At 42.6% G+C, this 23,408-nt stretch overlaps 1 long non-coding RNA gene across 1 annotated transcript in view; it reads right to left on the bottom strand.

The window, feature by feature from the left end:
• Positions 1 to 599: 599 nt before the first annotated feature.
• LOC123608073 overlaps positions 600 to 23,408 on the bottom strand; it is a 49,259-nt gene continuing 26,450 nt past the window's right edge. The window contains exons 3-4 of the long non-coding RNA XR_006717073.1: positions 2,615 to 2,671; positions 600 to 1,231 (exon numbers count right to left, since the gene is read on the bottom strand). This is a non-coding gene — a long non-coding RNA (uncharacterized LOC123608073). The remainder of the gene's footprint in view (positions 1,232 to 2,614; positions 2,672 to 23,408) is intronic.

Genomic DNA, 23,408 nt, shown 5'->3' with positions numbered 1-23,408 from the left:
CCCAAACACAACAGAAGTGATCTGAAGAGCAGTCACCTTAGTACCTGGGACCATCAAACACAGGAGCATTGAATGAATGAAGGCGTCACATGTTAAAGATAGAGTAAAAATAATTAGGAAGAGAACAGCCAGAGAGAGGGCCCAGACTGAAAGCAATCTCCAAGGCAGTGATGTTGGCCTTCGTCCAATGGCTTTCTGTGACTTCTATCCCTAGTCACGTCTTTGTCATTAGAAGAAATGTGGGCAAATGTGAGGCTGTGCAGGTGGACCTTGCAAGATAGTCTGACAGAAGAGAGGACAAAGAAACCATGAAGCCACTACAAGAATTATAAATATTAGTGTAAATGATGTAATTGCTCGAAGTCTATTTATTAGAGGAGAGACACTGCAAATCGCTTAAAGGATGATTTAAAGAAATACAAAAAAATCACATACAATCTAGTACCTTTCTTTTTTTTTATTTTTTTTACATTTTTATTTATTTTTGAGAGACTGAGAGAGACAGAGCACAAGTGGGGGAGGGGCAGAGGAGAATGAGACAGAATCCAAAGCAGGCTCCAGGTTCTGAGCTGTCAGCACAGAGCCCGTTGCGGGGCTCAAACTCACAAACTGAGATCATGACCTGAGCTGAAGTTGGACACTTAACCGACTGAGCCACCCAGGTGCCCCAAATCTAGTATCTTTCTAAACTTGAGTTATTGAATAATTACTACTTGATCTAAATCTTTTTTTCTTCTGTTTCTGCTTCTAACTTTTCTGCTTTCTTTGAAGGTTTTAAAAATAAAAAGACTATCGGCACTTTCCTTTGTATATGCCTTGCCATAAAGAAATCCCTGATCTGTCTATAAGTGATCAGTAAGAACTTCCAGGAGGAGACAACATCACCAAGTTGGTCAGAGCCGAGGACCCCAGGTCAGGCTGCAGGGATCCAATGCTGGTACTGACCCTGACAAGTGGTTTAACCCCACTCCACCTCAGTTTCTTCATCTGTACAATGGAGACAACTAAAAACACCTGTCTCATGTGACTGGTGTGTGGATTGAATAATTCAGGTCAAATGCTTGGTACTGTGCCTGAGAGCAAATCAACAGTATGTCATTCTTTGGTGCTATTATGACCATCATCACATGCCTCCAGAGCAATCCCAGCTAATCTCTGAGCGCTGAGATCTTTCTCTGCTTCTCCTGGAGAGCTCTGCAGGAAAGGAATTTCCTCTTCCAGGGAGCTTTGGCTGTAAAACAAATACTGAATAATAAATAATTAAATAACAATTAAAAAAAGAATGTAGACATTTACACAATGGGCAACCATAGAGCAAGACTGGCTTCTTCTAATCCATAAATGTTTCCCCTGGCAGCTAGCTTTTTAAGAGTCACTTACTTTCCCACCATTTTAACCAAACAGAAGAATTCAAAAATAAAGTTATCACATGGTTTCCTTAGCATCCAAATTTAACTCAGTTGAAGGAAGGGAAAGAAGGAAAGGACTGAGAGACTTGATGGCTGGTTAGAAAGCGAGGAGGAGCATTCTTATATTAAAAATAAGTCCCCTGGGCTAATTCTTACTTAAATGTGTCTGTTCCATATACTAGATTTTTTTTTTTATTTCTTTGTCCAGTTCTTTTCTTTGCTTTTTCTTTTTTCTTTTCAGGTGTTTTGTTTCTTTAAGTAAAGTGTTTTAGGTTATAGTTCTGGGCTTGATATGCTTTTTTTTTTTTTTTTTTTTTTTTGACACGGATGAATCAAGTCTGCTTCAAAATCTGATTTTTTATCTATATGAGTTCACCAAATGACTACTCAGCATTAAACAAAAGGATCAAGTTAATACAAATCCCCACCAAATTAAACTCTTCTATTTAGTAGCAAAATCAACTACTTTCAGCTCTTGGTAGACAACCAAGCTAACATGGATCCCCATTTCTTGACTGATCAAAAAGTCCTGTCTCAGAGTTCCCAAAAGGTCCTTGAGGTTCACTAACTTTCCACATAGGGCTCACCTGAACCTTGGGTGACCCACCTCTCATGTGTACCCTCTAGAGTATCCAGTGCTTGAGTTCTCTCCCTACCCAAAACAAAATTGTGAAGGGTCTGGGGTATGGACCAGTTAAAATCACAACCGCTCAAGGCACAGCAGAAATGGGCAGAATTGCCAGCCACAGCACCTCCAAAGGTCTATCGTCCTTCTGTAGAATCATCTGTAGAATTAGTTTTACTTATATTGTGATTCTAAGCATTAAATCTTGCCACAAATCCTTTATTGCTCAATGTCTACCACCTGCCAAGAGGTAATAAAAAGTTGAATCAGATGCTCCTTTCTTAGGTTCCCAAGAGGTAATAATTTAAAATACAGATTATTCACAAAGGCTTCATTTTACTCCAAACAGAAATGTGGGAGTCAGTTTAGCTATTGCTTTTAATCTGTTTGGTACTGACATGGTGTGCTTCTCTCACTGTCTACTCATCACCTTCAGAAATGAAGTTCTTCTCATGTATCCTGGCCTTCTTAAGCAAGACAAAGTTAGGAAAATGCCTTAACCAAAGGATAATGCTGAAAAGATTACAGTAAAAAAGAGACTGAGAAATCAGTATATTAGCACTGGTGGCTGAGAACTTACCTTGCTAAATCCATCCCCACTAAGGTTGAGATGATAGTGTCAGTCTGACTGTCAGAGCTGTTCTTAGAAAAAAAAGCAAAAGGTTCAAAGCTACTTCCTAGAACCGATGGCTTTCAGATTTTCCCAGTTTCCAGTCAGAATATATTGACACCTTGACCCAATACCCAGACACATGAACTGAAACAAAGGTTTCATGAGTCAACACCTCCCCCAACTACAGGCAGTGCCCAGTGGTGTCTGCCAATTCTGCTTGATTTCACTTTTGAAATGTTGGTTGTGACTTAGCAACTGATTTCACTATACTAATAGGTTGCAGCTCACAGTTTGAAAGAAACATGCCCCAGAAAATCACCTCCTATGCTACATAGGCCAAGCCAAGTGCTTATGAGGCAAAAACCAATGTTCCAGTTCCCATTTTAGTCCCTGATTAAACACTGCTTCTCAATCACTGGTGTTCGAGAAAAAAGTTATTCTGGCACTTGCTGAAATGGTAAGGAAGACTTTATCCAAGACTGTTGCAGTAGAGCAGAAAGATGGAGCTCAACCCTGAGTATAAGAAGGATGAGTGAGGATTTGTTATAGCCAAGGAGCAAAGTGAGGGGTCCATGGATGGAAAATCACCAAGAGGAGCATCAAGGGTAGGGGATTACTGCTAACCTGACCTAACATGATTCTTGCTAAGAACTGGCTAGGCAAGCTGAGGACAGGATTGGGGCCAAGGTCAAGGCTGAGTTCAGAAGAGGGTTCAGAGAAGTCTGACTAAAGTTTGGTGAAAGAGAGAGTCCTTTTCACCAGCAGTGGTCAACAGAAAGATGGGCAACATTTTGTTATTACTATAAGAGGAGAAACCTTCAAAGCAGAAACTGAGGTGATCTCCCCGCAGGCCAGACTACCTAATAGCTCAAACATAGCCAAAGGGACTTCTAACCAAATCTCTGACATCCAGAGGTTTTCCTAAGATGACAGGAAAGGAATTAGGAGATCAGAAGAGGAGACTTCAGCAAATGAAAGATTTAATCAGTTTTTGAAAGATGGAAAGCAAAGAGGAAAATGGTAAAGATTTAGCAATTAGCTGCAAGTGAGGGTGTGCACTGGTGGGCAAAGGGGTACAAGAGCATGAGAGGTGGCCAGTCCTCCTCCAGAACCTGCAGCTGTCAGCCTTTGAGGAACCAGGCACCCAGAACGACAGGTGTGAGTCTCAGGCCTTGATGCGGGAGCAGATCGAAACCCTGAACATGAGCTGCTCAGGCCTCCATGTGCCCTTTCCTGCTCCTTTCTGCTAGCAACTACCCCCACCCCATACACAGTACTGTGCTCCTACCCACACCTCAGTCAGGGATGGGAGACTGTGCCCTGGAGAAAATTAACCTGGGATTCTCCAGACTTGGGGATGTCAGACACAGTGTAAGGTAGGAATAAGTGAAAATGGAGGGCTGGCCAAATTTTTCATCCATTTTAAGTTAATTTGTGTGTATGGTGTAAGAAAGGGGTCTTGTTTCATTCTTTTTGCCTGTGGCTGTCCAGTTTTCCCTACACTGTTTATTGAAGAGAGCATCCTTTACCCATTGTGTATCTTTGCCTCCCTTGTCATGAATTGACCATACATGCGTCAGTTTATTTCTGGGCTCTGTACTCTCTTCCACTGATCTGTGTCTACTCTTAATGCCAATACATACTCTTTTGATTACTATAGCTTTGTAATATAGTTTGAAATCTGGGAATGTGATGCTTCCGGATTTGTTCTTCTTTCTCAAGATTGCTTTCTCTATTTGGGATCTTTTGTGGGTCCATTCAAATTTTAAATTGTTTTTTTCTATTTCTGTGAAAAAAAATGTGTTTGCAATTATGATAGGGATTGTATCGAATCTGTGCATTGCTTTGGGTAGTATGGACATTTTAACCATTAACTCTTCCAATCCATGACCATGGGATATCTTTCCATTTTTTGGGGTGTCATCTTCAGTTTCTTTCATCAGTGTCTTATGGTTTTCAGGTCTTTACCTCCTTGGTTAAATTTATTCCTACATATTTTATTCTTTTAATGTATTGTAAATGTGATCATTTTCTCAATTTCTCCTTTTGATAGGTCATTGTTAGTATATAAAAATGCAACAGATTTTTGTATATTGATTTTATACCCTGCAACTTTACCAAATTTGTTTACTAACTCTAACACCTTTTGGCAGAGCCTTTAGGATTTTCTATATATAAAGTCATGTTGTCTGCAAATAGTGACGGTTTTGCTTTTTACTTTTCAATTTGGATGCCTTTAAATTCTTTTTCCTGCCTAATGGCTCTGGGTAGGACTTCCAGTACTATTTAGAATAAAACTGGTGAGAGTGGGACAGTGGGCACCCCTGTTTTGTTCCTGATCTTAGAAGAAAAGATTTTCACCATTGAGTTTGATGTTAGCTGTGGCTTGTCATAAAACAACTTTACTATCCTGAGGTATTCTGTTTATACCTACCTTGTTGAGGGTTATCATAAACTGATGTTAAATCTTGTCAAGTTTTTTTTTTTTCCTTTTCTGCATCCATTGAGATGATCATATGATTTTTATCCTTTATTTTGTTAATATGGTATACCACCTTGACTGGTTTATGGATATTGAACCATCTTTGCATCCCTGGAATAAATCCCACTTGATCAGGATGTATGATCCTGTTACTATATTGTTGAATTTGGTTTGCTAATATTTTGTTGAGGATTTTTGTATATATATTCATTACGGATAATGGCTTGTAATTTTCTTATGGTGTCCTTCTCTGGTTTTGACATCAGGGTAATGCTAGTCTCATAAAATGAGTTTGAAAATGTTCCCTCCTCTTCATTTTTTGGGGAGAGTTGAGTATGTTTTAAATCTTCTTTGAATGTTCAATAGAATTTACCAGTAAAGCCATCTGGTCCTGGACTTTTGTTTGCTGGGAGATTTTTGATTAATGATTCAATCTCCTACTAGTAATCAGCCTATTTAGATTTTCTATTTCTTCATGATTCAGTCTTGGAAGTGGTATGTTTTTAAGAATGTATTCATTTCTCCTAGTTGTCCAGTTTGTTGGTATACAATTGTTCATAGTAGTCTCTTTTGATTATTTTTATTTCTTTGATATCAGTTATAACTTCTCTTATTTCATTCTGATTTTATTTATTTGAGCCTCTCTTCTTTGTGAATATAGCCAAAGTTTTCTCAATTTTGTTTACCTTTTCAAAGAGTCTGCTCTTAGTTTCACTGATCTTTTCTATTGTCGTTTTGGCCTCTATTTCACTTATCTCCATTCTGATCTTTATTATTTCCTTCCTTATACCAACTTTGGGCTTAATCTGTTCTTTTTCTCATGCTTTTTGGTGTAAAGTTATATTTTTTTTTATTTGCGATTTCTCTTATTTATTGAGGTAAGCCTATCTCACTATAAACTTACCCCTTAGAAGTGCTTTTGCTCCATCCCACAGCTCTTGGTATATTACATTTCCATTTGTGTTAGGGTATCTTTATTTTTTCCTTTTTTAATTATTTTTTTAAATTTTATTTTCTATTTTTTAAAATTTACATCCCAATTAGTTAGCATATAGTGCAACAATGATTTCAGGAATAGATTCCTTAATGCTCCTTACTCATATAGCCCATCCCCCCTCCCACAACTCCTCCTGTAACCCTCAGTTTGTTCTCCATATTTATGAGTCTCTTCTGTTTTGTCCCCCTCCCTGTTTTTATATTTTTGTTTCCCTTCCCTTATGTTCATCTCTTTTGTCTCTTAAAGTCCTCATGTGAGTGAAGTCATATGATTTTTGTCTTTCTCTGACTAATTTCACTTAGCATAATACCCTCCAGGTCCATCCACGTAGTTGCAAATGGCAAGATTTCATTCTTTTTGATTCCCCAGTAATACTCTATTATACACACACACACACACACACACACACACACACACATCTTCTTTATCCATTCATCCATCAATGGACGTTTGGGCTCCTTCCATACTTTGGCTATTAATAGTGCTGCTATAAATATTGGGGTGCATGTGTCCCTTTGAAACAGCACACGTGTATCCCGTGGATAAATGCCTAGTAGTGCAATTGCTGCGTTGTAGGGTAGTTCTATTTTTAGTTTTTTGAGGAACCTCCATACTGTTTTCCAGAGTGGCTGCACCAGCTTGCATTTCCACTTTTCTCCTTTGATTTCTTCATTGATCCATTGGTTATTCAGCAGCATGTTGTTTAATCTCTACATATTTGTGGGGTTTTTTTCCAATTTTCTTCCTATAATTGATTTCTAGTTTCATATCTTTGTGGTTAGAAAACATACGTGATGTGATTGCAATCTTCTTAAATTTATTGAGACTTATTTTGTGAACTTAATATATGATCTCTCCTTTTGTGGCTTAATATATGATCTATGTCATGCACATTTGAAAAGAATGTGTATTCTGCTGCTTCTAGGTAGAATGCTCTGTATAGATCCATGAAGTCCATCTGGTCTAACATGTCATTTAACACCAATGTTTCCTCATAGATTTTTTGTCTGGATGATCTATCTATCAATGTGAGTGTATTATTAAAGTCCCCTACTATTATTGTATTGTTATCAATTTCTCCCTTTAGGTGTTCCTATGTTTAGCACTTAAATATTTACAAATGTTGCATGTTCTTGTTGGATTGACCCCTTCTTTATTTTTTATTAGTCTTTGTTTTAGAGTCTGTTTTGTCTGATACAAGTATGGCTACCCCAGCTTTTTTTGGTTTCCATTTGCCTGAAACATCTTTTTCCATCCCTTCACTTTCAGTCTGTGTGTGACCTTCCATCTGAAGTGAGCATCTTGCAGGCAGAATATACATTCCCTGACATCATTTCCACAGCCTCTAGATGTGTGATGAATCTGAAGCTTGCCCCTCAGGATGAAGCTCCAGGGCAAGAAAATAGGCCTTTTTCACATGAAGACTAGGGGTGCCTCTCATTCTGCTGTCTCTATGGTGCTCTGGGTGTGGTGGCCTGCCAAGAACTATCTCTCTGATTGTTGCAGACCCATAGGGCCCAGAAACACAATCCCACTGGCCACCATACCCAGGAGCTCAAAGGGCATCCCCTGTGCGGTCTGTACATGCCCACAAGCTTTGATAGCACTGCAGGAGTGGTATAGAAGCAGGATGCTTGCCTGATGGCTTGGGCAGTGCTAAGGGAGCAGCACAGGAGGGGGCACTCACCCAGTGGCTCCAGCAGGGCCAAAGAAGCAGTGCAGGGGCTACACACATCCACCAGTGCTAACAGATTAGAAGGAAAGTACAGAAATGACCCCCATTGGTGCCGGCACTAGCAAAGTAGAGGGGATAATGCAAAAATGGCACTTGTCAGCACCTCTGTCCTCAACCTGAGTCCAAGCAGGTTACTGCCCCTCTAAATGCTATAAGATTAGCAAATGGGGTGCCTGGGTGGCTCAGTCAGTTGAGTGCAGACTTTAGCTCAGGTCATGATCTCGCAGTTTGTGGGTTCAAGCCCCACATCAGGCTGTGGGCAGACAGCTCAGTGCCTGGAGCCTGCTTTGGAGTCTGTGTTTCCCTGTCTCTCTGCCCCTCCCCCACTTCTCTCAAAAATAAATAAACATTTAAAAATTAAGAAAAAAAAGATTAGCAAATGAATCTCCCTCATGTATGGTCTAGGCAGTTTTCAAACTGTTTTTTTGTACTGTGTCCCAGGGGAAGTGAGTTTGTGCATGAGCCCTTTAAGAATGGAACCCCTGTTCCCTGTGGGTCTCTTGGACATAGGTTTCATTGGTTTTCAAAGCCAGGTGTTTTGGGGCCTTGAAGTCTCTCCAGCGCGCGGGTCCCAAAGGTTGAGGTGTCTGAGGTGGAGCACAAACTCCTAACTAATGAAGGAGAAGCTCCTTATTTGTAAGGTCCATTCTGATTGTGGGCTGTGGCACCAGAAGTAGGGTTTTTGCAAGACCGCATCTCTCCTCTCCCACCTCTCTCCATGTGGTCGTTTAATCTTTTGTTGTGGAAGAGCTCTTCAGCTAGTTTGCAGGCCTTTTTTGGAGGGAATTTTCCCATATATAGCTGCAGGTTTGTTGTGTCCGTGGGAGCAAGTGAGTCCAGGATCTTCCTATGACACCATCTATCCTTGTCTAACCACAAATCAAGTAAAGCATAGAGTAAATACATTTTTAGACACATAAGGACACAAGAGAATTTACCTTCTGTGTCTTCTTTCTTACGAAGCTGCTAAAGGATGTGTTCCAGCAAAACAAGGGAGTAAATTAAAAAATAGGAAAATATAAACTCCAGGAAACAGGAAATCCAGAACAGGAGGGCCAAAGGGAAGTATCAGATAATGTTAAAGGAGAGTCCCAGCATGGTGGCCGGCTAACAGAGGGCTCCAGGGAAGGGTCTCTATGAAAAACTTGTGAAAAATAAAATCATAGTTTCTGAATTTTAAATAGAGATCTCATGTTTAAAAGAAATACATTATAAGAATATGTTCACCCGCCAGAGGCGGAGGCGTGTTGCACATCAATTCTTGACCAGAGAAAATCTCCTGACTTTTATTTACAGACAAGTACATCTGAAAATTGCTTTGTGCTTAGCTAGGCCTTGAGATGATTGGGCAGCAGAGATGAACCCTGTGGTCCTCAGCAGGTCAGAAGTCAGACCGTATAACTAAACGTCAGCAAACTTAAAATGCACTATTGAAGGGGTGATAAGACACACCTGAAAGAGGTCTCAGTTATTTGTTTAGTAAAACATTTATTCTCTACAAGTCTTCACGATATTTGCCAAGGACAGTAAAACCTTTAAGATCAATGAAACAATCCTGAACTGTTCGCATCACTTTGTTAGTGGGTTAGTTATGATCTTAATTTCAGAGTGCATAGATCAAGTTCTGTTTATTGTGAAGGCTGGCTTCCTTTACACACCTTCCCCCCCAAGAAAAAGATATAAAAAGCTAATAATGTTTGAGCCTTTGAGAAACAACAACTAAGGGCATTTATCAGATCTGATGAAGCAGGTAGAAATAATTACAGAAAACTAAGGCATTTTTTAGAAATAGGCAATTAAATGCAGGAAAAACAAAAATTTGTTCAGTAAAGAAAATGTAATCATAATTTATAACTTACTACTAGGCTATGTAGTCAACAATATTTATGTAGTTTAATAACAAAGTAAACGGGGCACCTGGGTGGCTCAGTCAGTTGAGTGTACAACTTCAGCTAGGGTCATGATCTCACTGTTTGTGGGTTCAAGCCCTGCATCAGGCTCTATGCTGACAGCTCAGGGCCTGGAGCCTGTTTCAGATTCTGTGTCTTCCTCTCTCTCTGCTCCTCCCCTGCACAAGTTCTCTCTGTCTCTCTCTCTCTCAAAAATAAAGAAACATTTTTTTTCTTTTTAAATAATGAAGTAAACAGTATATTGTGTGGGGGTGGGGAAGGGTAAGTGGTGTGAAACTGTAACACAGAAACTATTTTCAAAGTGTGGACAGGGCTTAGGAAAACAAAGATAGGGAAGTACCCTGAGCTAACAATAACAGGGGGTCATTGCCATTTCTAGGCCTGAATGTTCAAGGGCAAGGGGAGGGGCAATTATCAGAATCCCAGAGAGCAGCTGTGTAGATAGGGCTGTCTGCCAGAAGGGGAGGAGGGGTCCTATCCAGAAGAATAAAGATCTCATCTCCTTTACAACCCTCCAATCCAATCTCTTGTTGATGCCTCCATTAACCAGAGGCAACCCAAAGCCAGAGGATTAGGGAACCTGTGCACTTCATCCACAAAAGTCAGCCTCCCTGGGAACCGACTGGGTAAAAAGAGGTACATCTAGAAGAGGTAGACAGTGTTCAGCAGAGAGGTAAAACTTAATGACTAGAAAACAATAATGTCTAAAATTAACACATCAAAAAACAGTACCATTAGCCTGTTATTTAGAATTGAACTAGCCAACATTTTGAAAGTGGTTGCCTCTGGGTTGCCTCTGGAAAGCAGGAAAGCGATTGAGAGAAGGTGTACAAGAAAACACTGTTTTTTGTGATCAAGCTTAGAATGATTAGAGTTTTTAAATATTTGTTTCTATTACTTGATTAGAAATAAAAAATAATAAAATATTGCGAAATGTTAAAAAAGACCAATAAAAAAAGAGAGAGAGAGAAAAGAAAAGAAAGTAGGCATAAAGGAGAAGAAAAATGTACCAGCTTTGATTTTTGAATCTGCCTGTGGGAACCTAGGTAATCTTGTCACTGGGCCTCAATTCTCTCAGCTGAAAAGCAAAAAGAGTCCCTATCTCAGAGAGTGGTGGAGAGATTTGAATGACACAATATGTATAAAACATGTGACACAGGATGAGTCCTTAGCTAATCAGAAGGGGGGATACCCAGAGCCATAAAGAGAGGGAGCAAGAATGTTAAAGTCGCTAAAAGACAGTATCTTTATACTTGATTGAGTTCTGTATTTTACAGCTTCTCTTGAAACGTCAGCATCTAACAGAGTCTGGCTAATGTCAAGTTCTGGGTAAAAATCTGTGGAAGTGTTCTATCACAACACTGCTAGTGTTACTTTCTGCCTCTCTCCTTGATGTGATGTAATAGGACAAATCCAAGGGCCTTTTGATCTGGTTCTCAAGGTTTCACCTTGACCTTGACCTTGCAGTCAGTCTCAATCCCCTGATTTTTCCAGCTTACCTTCGCTGCAGCCCCCACCTACCTCCCTGCGGGCCCCCAGCCTACCTCCTACAGCCTTCAGTCTACCTCCCTGCAGCCCCTGCCTACCCCTTGCAGGCAGCCTCCTATGCCATGTTAATCCTTTTTGTATGTGGAGCTTCTCAGACTCGTCCTCCATCCCTAAAGCTTCTCCCCCAGCCTAAATATCAAGTTGTGTGCCCTCTGCACTCTGGAGTCTCTTCTGTGAGGTTGTGGAGCAAGTGGGGCTAACCCTTTAGTGGGGAAGGTCCATTAGAACAGCTCTGCTGCTGATGTTCCACCAATGGCTTCACAGCAGGAAACTGAGGCCCAGCGGTGCTTTTCTAACACAGTGATGGCAGGATTGACATACCACAGACAACATGAAGATGGTAGGATTGAAGCACCACGGATGGTAAGGAGAAGAGGCTCTTGTAGTTATGTCACAGGGTCAGTCAGTCCTGCCTTCACCTACTCACACTTGGAGAAATGCTCCAAGGAAGGGTTCTGATGTCACCTTCTTGCTGCTCTCTGGCTGCCCACACGAGACACAATGGTCTGGTTGGAGAAAACAAAATCCTTTGAAACTGGTATTTGTTAATATGTATTCACCAACGCAGGACACGTTTTTTGATGGCCTTTCAGTGAGCAGTCCTTCTTCATTGCTAACAGAGCCCTTAATATAGTAGTGACTCCTCCTTGTCAATGGCTGCCTCCTCTTTGCCATCATTGGTCCAGGAATATACATGTGTCCAGAGTCTACCTCCAGGAAAGATCTCTCTCCCTGATGAGAGAGCTGCAGGAAGAGGAGGCCTTTTGCTAAGGCCCTCCTTGCTTCCTGTCCAGGATTCCCAGGTGTGTGAGGCAATACAACCTCCAGCTGAGGCAGCCATCTCTGATTGGAAGGTGGGGTGTTGCTGACACACTGAAGATGGCAGAGGAGCAAGACAGAAAAAGCCAGACCCTCAATGAGATCAGCGAGTCACAAAACTGTCCCTGGGCCCCTCCTAATGGTCTAAGTTATTATTGGATTTTCTGTCACTTGCAGCCAAAACAATCCTAAATGATGCAATGTGTATGCCATTAATAGAGATAAGAGAGTAAGTTTTGTCTGTTTCATACTGTCTGAGTGAGTGTGGGTGTCTTTTTGTCCAAAACTCAACTCTACATTTGTACTTGGGGGCATTCTTGCAATGACAACTATTAGGTCTGTGAGTGGAATCAAAAAACTTGTACCATCAAAAGAACTGACATAATCATGCCTCACATTCACAGCCCAGATACTGCACATTTTGATAGACCACAGGGTCAATGTCACTTGCCTTCTTCCTAAGGCCAACAGACCTGATGCTACACTACATTCTACAATTATGAGTTACATGGCTCCTATGACGCTGGGAGATGTCTTCTAGAGAGGTGTTCCAGGCTATGTGGAAAAAGAGGAACATATCTCCTACCTGCCACAATGACAACAGACACTACAGAGGTGGGACTCACTGGTTGGTCTCTTTTGAGGAGAACCAGAAACCCTGCCAGGTGCCATCTTGGCCTGTGTTTATAGAGGGATGTTGCTTGCATTCCATCTTTATAAGATAGAATAAGTAGTACCATAGAAGGCTCTAGAATTTTGCAGCAGGCTTTGGAATTGTCGATTTCCTTCATAATAGGTGGATAATAGAAGGCACCTATGTCTTTCAGAGGAGGAGTTAACGTGAAACAACACAGCCAACCCTCTAAGAATAATGGAGACAAGTTCTCAAATGTCAGTGGGCACAAGAGTGACATAGAAAGTGTGTTTAAAATGCCACTTCTGACCCCCACACACAACTTTTCTCCCCCACAGTGAAGAAAATAACGTTGATCACTGCAAAACTTTAAGCGTGCTGAAAAGCAAAAAAGAAAGACAATTAAAATCACCAGAAATCCCCCTACTCTGAGAAAATTCACCATGATAATGTTGGTGTCTGTCCCTCTGTTTGCCTTTCTAAGCATTTATATACACCCACAAGCATTAATTTACAAAAAGTCAGCAAAAATGGTTATTATCCTAGATGCCCCTTTTTTTATATAAAAAAAAAATTCTTATTTATTTATTTTGCCTTTCCTTCCCCAGAAAATTAGTGTTAACATTCTGGTATGTGTCCCTCCAGACTTTCTACTTGTTGATGGAACTACACTAAAAACACTGGAACAAAGACAGTATTATTTTTGTCATTATTTTTATATAAATATGTGACCATGTTATATACACACATCTCTTCTTCCTGCTTATTTAACTTAACACTTCACATCAATTAGTATAGCATTAATTCACCCCTTTTAACAGCTGTATAATATTTCACAGCATGAATCACCACCATTTATTTGTTCATTGCCCCATCAAAATAAGTTTGAAATAAAGACCTAAATTTGAGACATTAAAACATAAAAATCCTAGGAAAGAGCATAGGCAGTAATTTCTTGGACACAGCCAAAGCAACATCTTTCTGGATATGTCTCCTGAAGAAAGGGAAACAAAAGCAAAAACAAACTGTTGGGACCATGTAAAAATAAAAATCTTCTGCACAGCACAAGAAACAATCAACAAAACTAAAAGACAACCACTGAATGGGAAAAGATATTAGCAAATGATGCATCCAATGAAGGGTTAATATCCAAAACATATAAAGAACTTCTACAAATTGACACCCAAAAAACAATCCAATTTAAAAATGGGCAGAAGACATGAACAGACACTTCTCCAAAAACGACATACAGATGGCCAACAGACCCATGAAAAGATGCTCAACATCACTCTTCTTCAGGGAAATGCAAATCAAAAACCACAATGAGATATCACCTCACACCTGTCAGGATGGCTAAAATCAACAACACAAGAAACAAGTGTTGGTGAGGATGTGAAAAAAAAAAAAAAAAAAGAACCACCGTTGGTAGGAATACAAACTTGTGCAGCCACTGTGGAAGACAGTATGGAGGTTCCTCAAAAAGTTAAAAATAGAACTACCCTATGATCCAGTCGCACTACTGTGTTTTTACCCAAACAATACAAGAACACTAATTCAAAGGGATACAAGCACCCCTCTGTTAATAGCAGCATTATTCACAATAGCCAAGATATGGAAGCAGCCTAAGTGTTCATCAACAGATGAATGCATAAAGAAGAGGTGTATGTATATACAGTGGAATATTATTCAGCCACAATGAACAAAATCTTGCCATTTGCAATGACATGGTTGGAACTAGAGACTATAATGCTAAATGAAATAAGTCAGTCAGAGAAAGACAACTACCATATGATTTCATATGAGAGAGAGAGGCAAACCAAGAAACAGACTTTTAATGACAGAGAACAAACTGATGGTTATCAGAAGGTGGGTGGGTGGGGGATAGATAAAATAGGTGAAGGGGATTAAGGAGTACATTTGTCATGATGAGCACTGAGTAACGTATAGAATCATTGAATCACTATATTGTACACCTGAAACTAATATAACACTGTATGTTAACTATTTGGAATTAAAATTAGAAACTTAATAAAAAACAAGGTAAAAGGCATAAAATAAAATAAAGTAAAATAATAAAAAGTAAATGAAATGCTGATTCTGGGCCTCCACTCTAGAGCTTTGATTCAGGAAGTCTGGGCCTGGGCCCAAGAATCTCCTTTCGAAATAAACCCACATGGCATTCGGTAGAAGGTCATCAGACCCTTTGAAAAACAGTTACAAATCACTGAAACCACAGATTATCCAAAAACTTCCATTTTTGGCAATGATCTTAACTCATCCCCTTTCTCCTTCCTTCGTGTTCTAATTTCGTCTATCAACTCTCTCCTTCATCCCTGCCTTCCCTCATACCCATGCACCTCTTCCATCTCCAAATCCTAAACCAGAATTACTAAGATGTAGTGAGAACTCTGAGAGTTATTTTAGCACACCAGAATGTATGCTTCCAGAAGTCTCTATGAAGCACACACACTCTTCCTCAGGTAAGCTCACATACATCTACAGAGCATTTTCCAGGGGCAAGGAAACCAGTGGTGTCTCATTTCCAGGGGCAAGGAAACCAGTGGTGTCTCAATCCTTTCTGTTCTCCAAGACCCTCTTCTGCTTCTCTTGCCTCCATTTACCTTCACCATTTCATGACTGTCCTCGGGAGAATCCCACATCCCTTATGCTCCTCTTGAGTTATCCAACCCAGACCCAAGCCTCACCCTCATTTTTCTTCACTCCCCCTCCCTTCTCATCTACATGCTTTCCTCTGTGGCCAATCTGATCTCAAAGTTCCAAATGTCTCCTTGCTGTGGCTGACTCCTAAGTCTCTCTCCTGGTCCAAGACCTCTACACCAACCAACCACCCCACACCACTACCTCCAACCCAACATGCCAAAACTCAACGCACTCCTCACCTGTGTTTCTGACACCCCTGGTTTCCCTGGTTCAAGACCTTGGAGTGATCTTTGACATTCCCTCTTGGCCCCACATTCCATCCTTTACCAATTTTTACTCACTTCTCCTTTCCTGTTTCTCTCTGTGTCCCTTTCTTTTACATCATGAGCTTTGTTTTTTGTCTTGACTTCAATCCTAGCCAAGGTTCTTTGGTTCCCAGAAAGAAATACCAGTCAACCCGAGGGGATTATTAAAAGGCACAAGAGGATCTCACAGACACAAAAATGGAAATGCAGCTGGACACGGAGTTAGACTCGGAAGGCTTCGGGGATAAGGTTGTTGCTGCTTCCAGCTCCTTTTTCCCTCTCGGGCCATTTGGTGCTTCTGTGGATTCCTTTCTGTAGACTTGTGCCATTGTCCAGCTTATCTTTACCTAGATTGTTTATGTCCCCAAATGATTGTCCCAACCCCTCATGTGCTCTGGAGACTAAATGCAGGCTCTGTCATTTGGTTCAAACTCTAAAGAGAGGTTTGATGGACCACTAAACCAGCCAGCCAGGAGATTTAACCTCTAGACTTGCCACAAATCCAGCTTTGATTCCAGCATCTGAATTAGTCCAGGTAGAATTATGGGTGTTAACACAGGTCTCTAGGTGTGCTCCTTCAGCAGTGTCTATTGATGAGGACCATTCCCAGACAAAGGGGTTGTTTGAAATGTACCCCACAAAGTCTACCACAGTGGTTCCCGGAAGCTGGGTTACAAACTAGTGGCATGCCCCAACCAAGTTTTTACCTGTCTGTTATGAAATTATAAAATGCTAAAAGTAACAATTGTGTGTGGGTTACAAACTAGTGGCATATCCAGAACCATTTTTTTACTGGTCTGTTATGAAATGAGAAAAGTAACGTGTGTGTGTGTGTGCGTGTGTGTGTGTGTGCATGCATGTGACCACATGTTGGGAAGAGGGATCATATATTATATAGGGTTTCAGATGTCCTTGTTGGAAAACATGGTCCTTTACACAGAGATAATGTCCTTTCTGCTTATAGAGGTTGACATGTCTTTGCACTTATGAAACGGTAGTGGCTTAGACGGTTGTTGTGGCTGTTTGTGCCGTTATTTAGAAAAATAAAATGTTGGGATGCCTATCTCAGTCCCTTAAATTTGGGGGTAAACATGGCTGGCTCATGAAATCTGAATGTCTTAGAAACATTATACTGTGTCTTGACTATTTGAAAAGCTTCCTACATGGTGTCTCTGCTTTCAAGATCTCTTTCCCACCTACCTTGGCCATCACTGTCAAGTTAATCTCCCTAAAATGTTTTTGAATATGTTTCCTTGTTGAAGTCTTCAAGGGCTTTGCAAGGATTATGAAATAAAATAGAAAGTCCTTGACCTCTAGAAACTAGTTCCAACCTGAGTTCCCAGCCCTTTCCCGATGCCCTCATCCACACCTGTCATGTGTTCCAGACAAGGCTCCTTCTTATCTTTCCTACCCCTGCCCCTTCCCACTGTCGCACCCTACTTTCCAGCCTACCTCCATAAGTCCTCTGATACTCTGGGCTAAACTGAATCTTTCCTGACTCTGCATCCCTTTATTAAAATATTTATACATTCTTAGGACACTTATTACAATCTGTGCCACCATGTGATATTTGTGCATTTCCTATATACCCTACTAATTGTAAACCCTTGAGAACAACTACCAAGCCTATGGAGCAAGTGTGGGGAAAGTGGAGACAGCACACAGGATTCAAAGTGTGGCTCTGTTCTGTGTGATTTTAAAAATGCCACTTGACTAGTATGAACCTCCATTCACTCATCTTTAAACTGGAGAGGATACTGTCAACTGCTCAGAGTCATTGTGTGGTAAGTGAGATCACCCATTAAAGTCCCCAGGCTGTAATCATTGATTAATAAAAATGGTGATTTTTTTTTCTTGCTTGAATACAGTGGACAGTCATAAAAGATTTGTCCATCTGAGAACCTCATGAATGAATACATCAAAAAGGAGGCCTATTTAGGGTCCAACAAGGGATCTCACTATAAAATTAATATTAACCTTTCTATGTGATTCATAATTTGCCTCTGGGGAAGGTTCCAGTAAAAGAGTTAAAAACATTTGAGCAGCACAGCACATGGGAAGAAGTGCCATGCTTTCCAAAGTGACCACCTCAAAGGACAACGCTCGGGTGGAAACATACATCTTGGCATGTTTTTGTTTTTGTTTTTGTTTTTGTTTTTGTTTTTGTTTTTTGTTTTTGTTTTTGTTTTTGTTTTTAAATACAGCTCCTCTCCTTTGAGGCCACACCTCATAAATGGACCTGTTTGGTTTTGACCATCTCTCTGTCCTTTGCTCAACCTTGATGGACTGGCTAATGACCACCTAAGTTGCTCAAAATCAGGCAAAAGATTGGGAGATGTGGAAATATCTGGATGAACCATCTACTGCTGAACTTCCTGTTATGTAAAAATAAACATCTTCATGAAAGAAGTCACTTTTTATTACTTTGCTGCTAAAGACATCCTAGCTAACACAAACACAAGAAGTGATCTTACCCCGGTCTTTCATACCCAGAAATCAGGCTGAGGGCACAGAAGGTGTTTCAGGATGTCCACAGGGAGAAAGATGAGGGAGAAGAAGAACATCGGTAGTCCTTTGAGCCCTGTAGCTCTGCATCAGCCACTACTCTAAACTTCATATAGGCCTAATCTCCCGTGGACCTCACAGCATCCCTGGGAGACAGGTGGTCTTTCTGAGCCGTTTACAAGCAAGAAAACGAAAGTGCTGAGAAGTTAAATCAATTGCCCATGTTACATGGTCATCAAGTGGAATGGTGGGATTTTCTCCCAAGCAGGCAGGCTCTAGGGTCCACCTGGTTTATCACTAGTAACAGAAGGTCCCTCCAGATGCCATCACTTGGGGACAATTGGGTCTGAAAGGGCCCACAGTCTTCACTTTGGGGCTCACTCCAGGGGAGATGGTGAACTAGCCTGAAATGCCACAGGCACCTCATCCGCACCTCAAACCCTCCTCACGGCGTCCGTGCCGCACCCCTCTGTGAACCCTGGCTTCCTCCCTGCTCAGCCCCCAGCCCCGCCAAGTTCGTCGCCTCCCACCTCTTCTTCTTTGGGACCCTGGGCTCCCTACTTTCTTTCTCGCTGCTGTACACAGTCCTACAGCCTCCTCCTCCTCCTCCTCCTCCCTCAAGCCTGCTCTTGTAGATGCTTGTATCAAGTCCATGTGTCGCCCCCTGGACATGCTCTAAAGGTGACACAGGGAGGTTGAGAAGAAAAATCAAACTGACACAGTTAGAAAAAAAAAGTGCAAAACCCCATATCCCTACTCAATAAACAGCCACTAAAATCACGGTAACTGTGCCTAATTTTAAAAGATGTGTTCAGGGGGCGCCTGAGTGGCTGTCGGTTGAGCGTCCGACTTCGGCTCAGGTCATGATCTTGTGGTTTGTGGGTTTGAGCCCTGCATCTGGCTCTCAGCTGTCAGCATCAAGCCCGCTTCAGATCCTCTGTCTCCCTCTCCTTCTGCCCCTCCCCTGCTCTCTCTCCCTGTCTCAAAAATAAACATTAAAAAATAGTAATAATAAAATAAAAGGTGTGTTCAATTCCATACATTTCAAGCTCACATACATTATCATTAAGATGTATTTAACACACTGTCTTTAATTAGAAAACTAAAACCTCACAAACACAGTAGCAATAGATTTAGAGGATTCCATTCTGAATATGGTCAAGGTAACAGAAGGTGCACTTTCCTACTTGACAAAGCACATCTCTGGGACATGGGTCACAGGATGACGTCTCTTTGCTTCCATGACAATAAGCACTGATTAGGTTTCTGGTGTGCTGAGGCCCCAGGGAAACCAGCTGACGTGGTGCTTGGTAAGATGATGAGAGATTTCTCTTGCAGAGTTCCCCCTCTCCCCAAAAGGTGACACAGCACTTCATAAACAATTATTACCACTGAGTGGAGGCACTGGGAAGTGGGTTGACAGTGGCAGCAACCCACTGTGACTTGGAGCTTCTGCTACTCAGCCGTTTCTCGGACATCCTTCTTGTCTGTCTCTGTAGGTAAACCACTCTCCCTCCACACTACGCACAAAGAATGCCTCCTTGAGCCCCCAGGACACAGCCACTTCTCACTGTATCTTGTAGCCACCTGGCTCACTGTGTGATCCTTCATTCTCAACTTCACAAGGAAGACCATTCGCTTTATTCATCCTTGGGATCCTCAACCTCTCCTTCAAAACTCAACATTGCAGCTGGCCAAAGAAGCTACTGGAAGTCCGATGAACTAATGAGGCATGGAGGGATGGTAGAGTGTTCCGCACTGGTGAGAACTTTTTGTCCACTCAAGGACTTTGCTCACAGATGGTCTGTGTTCTCGTCCTCACATCTCCCTCCCCATTTTGACTGTAAAGGAACATAGAGATGGAACAAGTCTCATCAATGATACAACATTCTTCCTTGGGTATTCCTTTCCTGCTGGGTAAAGCTTTTCAAAAACTGGCTTCTTGGCTTTTATGTGACTGGAAAATTTTGCAAGAACCAACTGTGGTTCTAAGGAAAGATTTCACTAAGCAAAGTGGAAGTCCTCCCATGGCTGCCAGCAGACTGCCAGCAACTTCCCCTATGGCACCTCAGGAGAAGAGGAGGAACCCTAACTGAGCACCAGGACGCTGACCTGCTATGCATCTTGCCCCACCCAGGGGAGAAATGTGTAAGAAGAAGGTCTGGGCCAAGAGCCCCAAGGCTTAGAGAGAGAGAGAGCTGCCAGAGGGCCTACCTTCACAGTTGCTGTTTCCCCTGCTTAGATGCCCTCCCCAGTTTCTTCACCCCCCAGACATTCAGTTCACTCCCTAAGGGAAAACTCTGTGCCAAATGTCACCTCCTCCAGAAAGTCTTCCAGGCATCCTTCCAGCCTGAATCAACCACCCTTTCCATCACTTTCCCCAGAAGCCTTTGTTTATAGCCGTATTATACTCTGTATATTGTTCTATTTGTTAGCATTTTAGGTCTTTCTGTTGGACAGCAAACCTTTCGGGTCATTGATTGTTATCTTAATCATTTCCTTCCCTCTGTGTACCTTTTTCCTCTCCAATCTTTCTCTCTGCCTTTCTCTGCCTCTCCATCTGTCTGTCTCTGTCTTCCTGTCTCTGTCTCTCCCTCTCTCTCTCTGTCTCTGTCTCTCTCTCTCTCTCTCACACACACACACACACACACACACACACACAGAGCATTGCTTGTCCCCAGAACTTTTTGAAAGAGCCTTTTGAGCAGCCCAGAGAATCTCTTCTCCACTTCCACAGGGAGGTGTGACTAATTCCCTCCAGTGCTTAAAGGGGAGAAGCGAGTTTCCAATTCTATCTGAAACATAAATACTGAGCTTAAGCCACACCAGTTCTGACCCCTTTTATGGCACAGGAAAATATTCCTCCTCTCTGGGACAGCTGCATTTTCCAAGTCACCTTTGAAAATAACACTCACATTCTAAAAAATTAGAGTAGCACTTTTTATTTTTATGTTTATTTTTGTAACTCACTTTATGACCATATTATTTGCTTACAATAATGGGACTCAGCGCCGTAAGGGTGAAAACCAGAAAAGCCTTAGAGAAATATTATCCACCCCTGCCAATTTACAACTGTGGAAATCGAGGCCATGAGAGATAAGGTGACCTGCCCATGGTCACTCAGCCAGCTGGTGGCAGGGCCAGGACTTGGGCCAGGCCCCTGACCCCACAGAGTGCTCTGCTCTCTGATTGGGAGTTCAATGGACAGTGGGTTTTGTTTGGGGTTCTATTTTTTTTTAATTTTTTAAATATCTTTATTTATTTTTGAAAGGGGAGGGGGAGGGCAGAGAGAGGGGAGACACAGAATCTGAAGCAGGCTCCAGGCTCTGAAGCTGTCAGCACAGAGTCCAACACCCGCTGGAACTCAAGAACCAGGGGATCATGACCTAAGCCGAAGTGGGATGATTAACCAACTGAGCCTGGGTTTCCATTTTAAAAGCAGAATTGACCATGTCAAATTTTACAGCACTCTCAGGCCTCAAGATTCAACTACTGGAATAGAGACAAGAGACTGGAAGGGAGGCATCACTTCCCTGCCTAAGCGGCAGAGCGCGGGCCCTGGGGCTTGGCTAGAAGCTGGGGCCTGCCACAGCATGCTCCCGGCTGCCTGCCCCCACCCTGATCCTGCAGCGCCCTGCTGCCAGCAGCCCCGTCCTGCGGTTTGGACAGCTGGGCTGCGCTCAGTTACATGTGGGAATTCCCTGATCTCCGGGACGACAAAAGGGAAAGGGGGGATTGGATGCCCCTTTCCTCGCTCTGCAGAACAGCCCTGCTCCTGCCCGACCCAGGACCTGTGCCGAGGGGTAGCGAAGAAAAAAAAAAAAAAGAAGAAGAAGAATACAAACTGGACAAAAGGCGTTAGTGTGTGGTTGAAGTTTGGGGCTGGGGAGAGGGGGCGCCAAGAGCCCAGGCTCCAGGGAGGAAAGGGGAAAAGGTTAGGGAAGGGCCTAGAAAGAAGCGCCACCAAGAATCAGGGAACCACGGGGGCTGAGGAGAGCCGAATCTGGGCATGAATGAAGGACTAACCAAGTAGTGACAAGGCCCCGGCTGCCTTCCCCTCCCTTCAGTCTGGAGCGACGCCTGCTTCACTTCATCCAGCCGAAAACTCCGCAGCCTGGGGGTGGGAAGGCGGAGCGAGTGGAGGGAGGGGACGGGCTCAGGTGGGCAGCTGCGCATGCGCAGACAGAGCTGCCGGCGCAAAGCCAGTGCCAACGTCTCAGAGCCCTTCTGGCCACCTCGCTTCTCATCACCCCCTTACTCCCGGCTGGCCACCTCTTCTCCGAAGCAAACTGACTCAGTGCAGCCTAATCCTCCAACTCCCACCTGACATGCTTCTCCCAAAACACACCTGGGAGAGTGATGACCTCACTACCTCTTTTCACCGAAATCCCTCCCTTCTGTAACCACGTCTGTAACCACGTCTGCGTCTGTGCTCAGACCAGACCCTGTAGACTCGTGGCTCAGTTCCGCCTATGCCTGCAAGGGGAATTGCAGAAACTCACCACCTCCCACCTTTCTTTCCCACCCGGAGTCACTGTTTAATCCACATGGATGCTGGGCCCCTTCACTGCCACCTCTCCCCGAGAGCATGTCACCCTGACAGCTCCTGGAATCAATACAGAACCCACACCAGGAGGCTGCTGGGGTTCCTCAGGATTACCGGAAGCTTGTGACAGAGTGGTCATCATCACCTGCATGCTCAAGATGTCCTCTTAATCCTTAGCTATGACCGTGTTCTTTGTTGGGGGGAAAAAAAAAGTCAAAAGATATTATTCTTCAATATAAACTTTTTTTCTTTAATTTATTTTTAAGTTTATTGTTTTGTTTTGAGAGACAGAACACAAGCAGGGGAGGGGCAGAGAGAGGGAGAGACAGAACCCCAAGCAGGCTCCGCACCATCAGCGCAGAGCCCAATGCAGGGCTCAAACTCACCAACCATGAGATCATGACCTGAACTGAGATCAAGAGTCAGACAATTAACTGACTGCGCCACCCAGGTGCCCTTCTTCAATATACAATTTAAAGGGAAAAGATTTGAGGGAATACCAAGGGAAGGTGATGGGGTGGGAGGGGAAGGAGGTAGAAATGAGGCTATGGGGGAAGTTTTAGCCAAGGTGCTATTCAGAGAGGGCAGTGGAGAAGGGCCTGCTTGGAGACAGCCGTTC

This window comes from Leopardus geoffroyi, chromosome B2, assembly GCF_018350155.1.
Source record: "Leopardus geoffroyi isolate Oge1 chromosome B2, O.geoffroyi_Oge1_pat1.0, whole genome shotgun sequence".
Taxonomy (NCBI): Eukaryota; Metazoa; Chordata; class Mammalia; order Carnivora; family Felidae; genus Leopardus; species Leopardus geoffroyi.
Note: the sequence above shows the minus strand (reverse complement) of the source record. Positions and strands in the feature narration are given on the sequence as shown.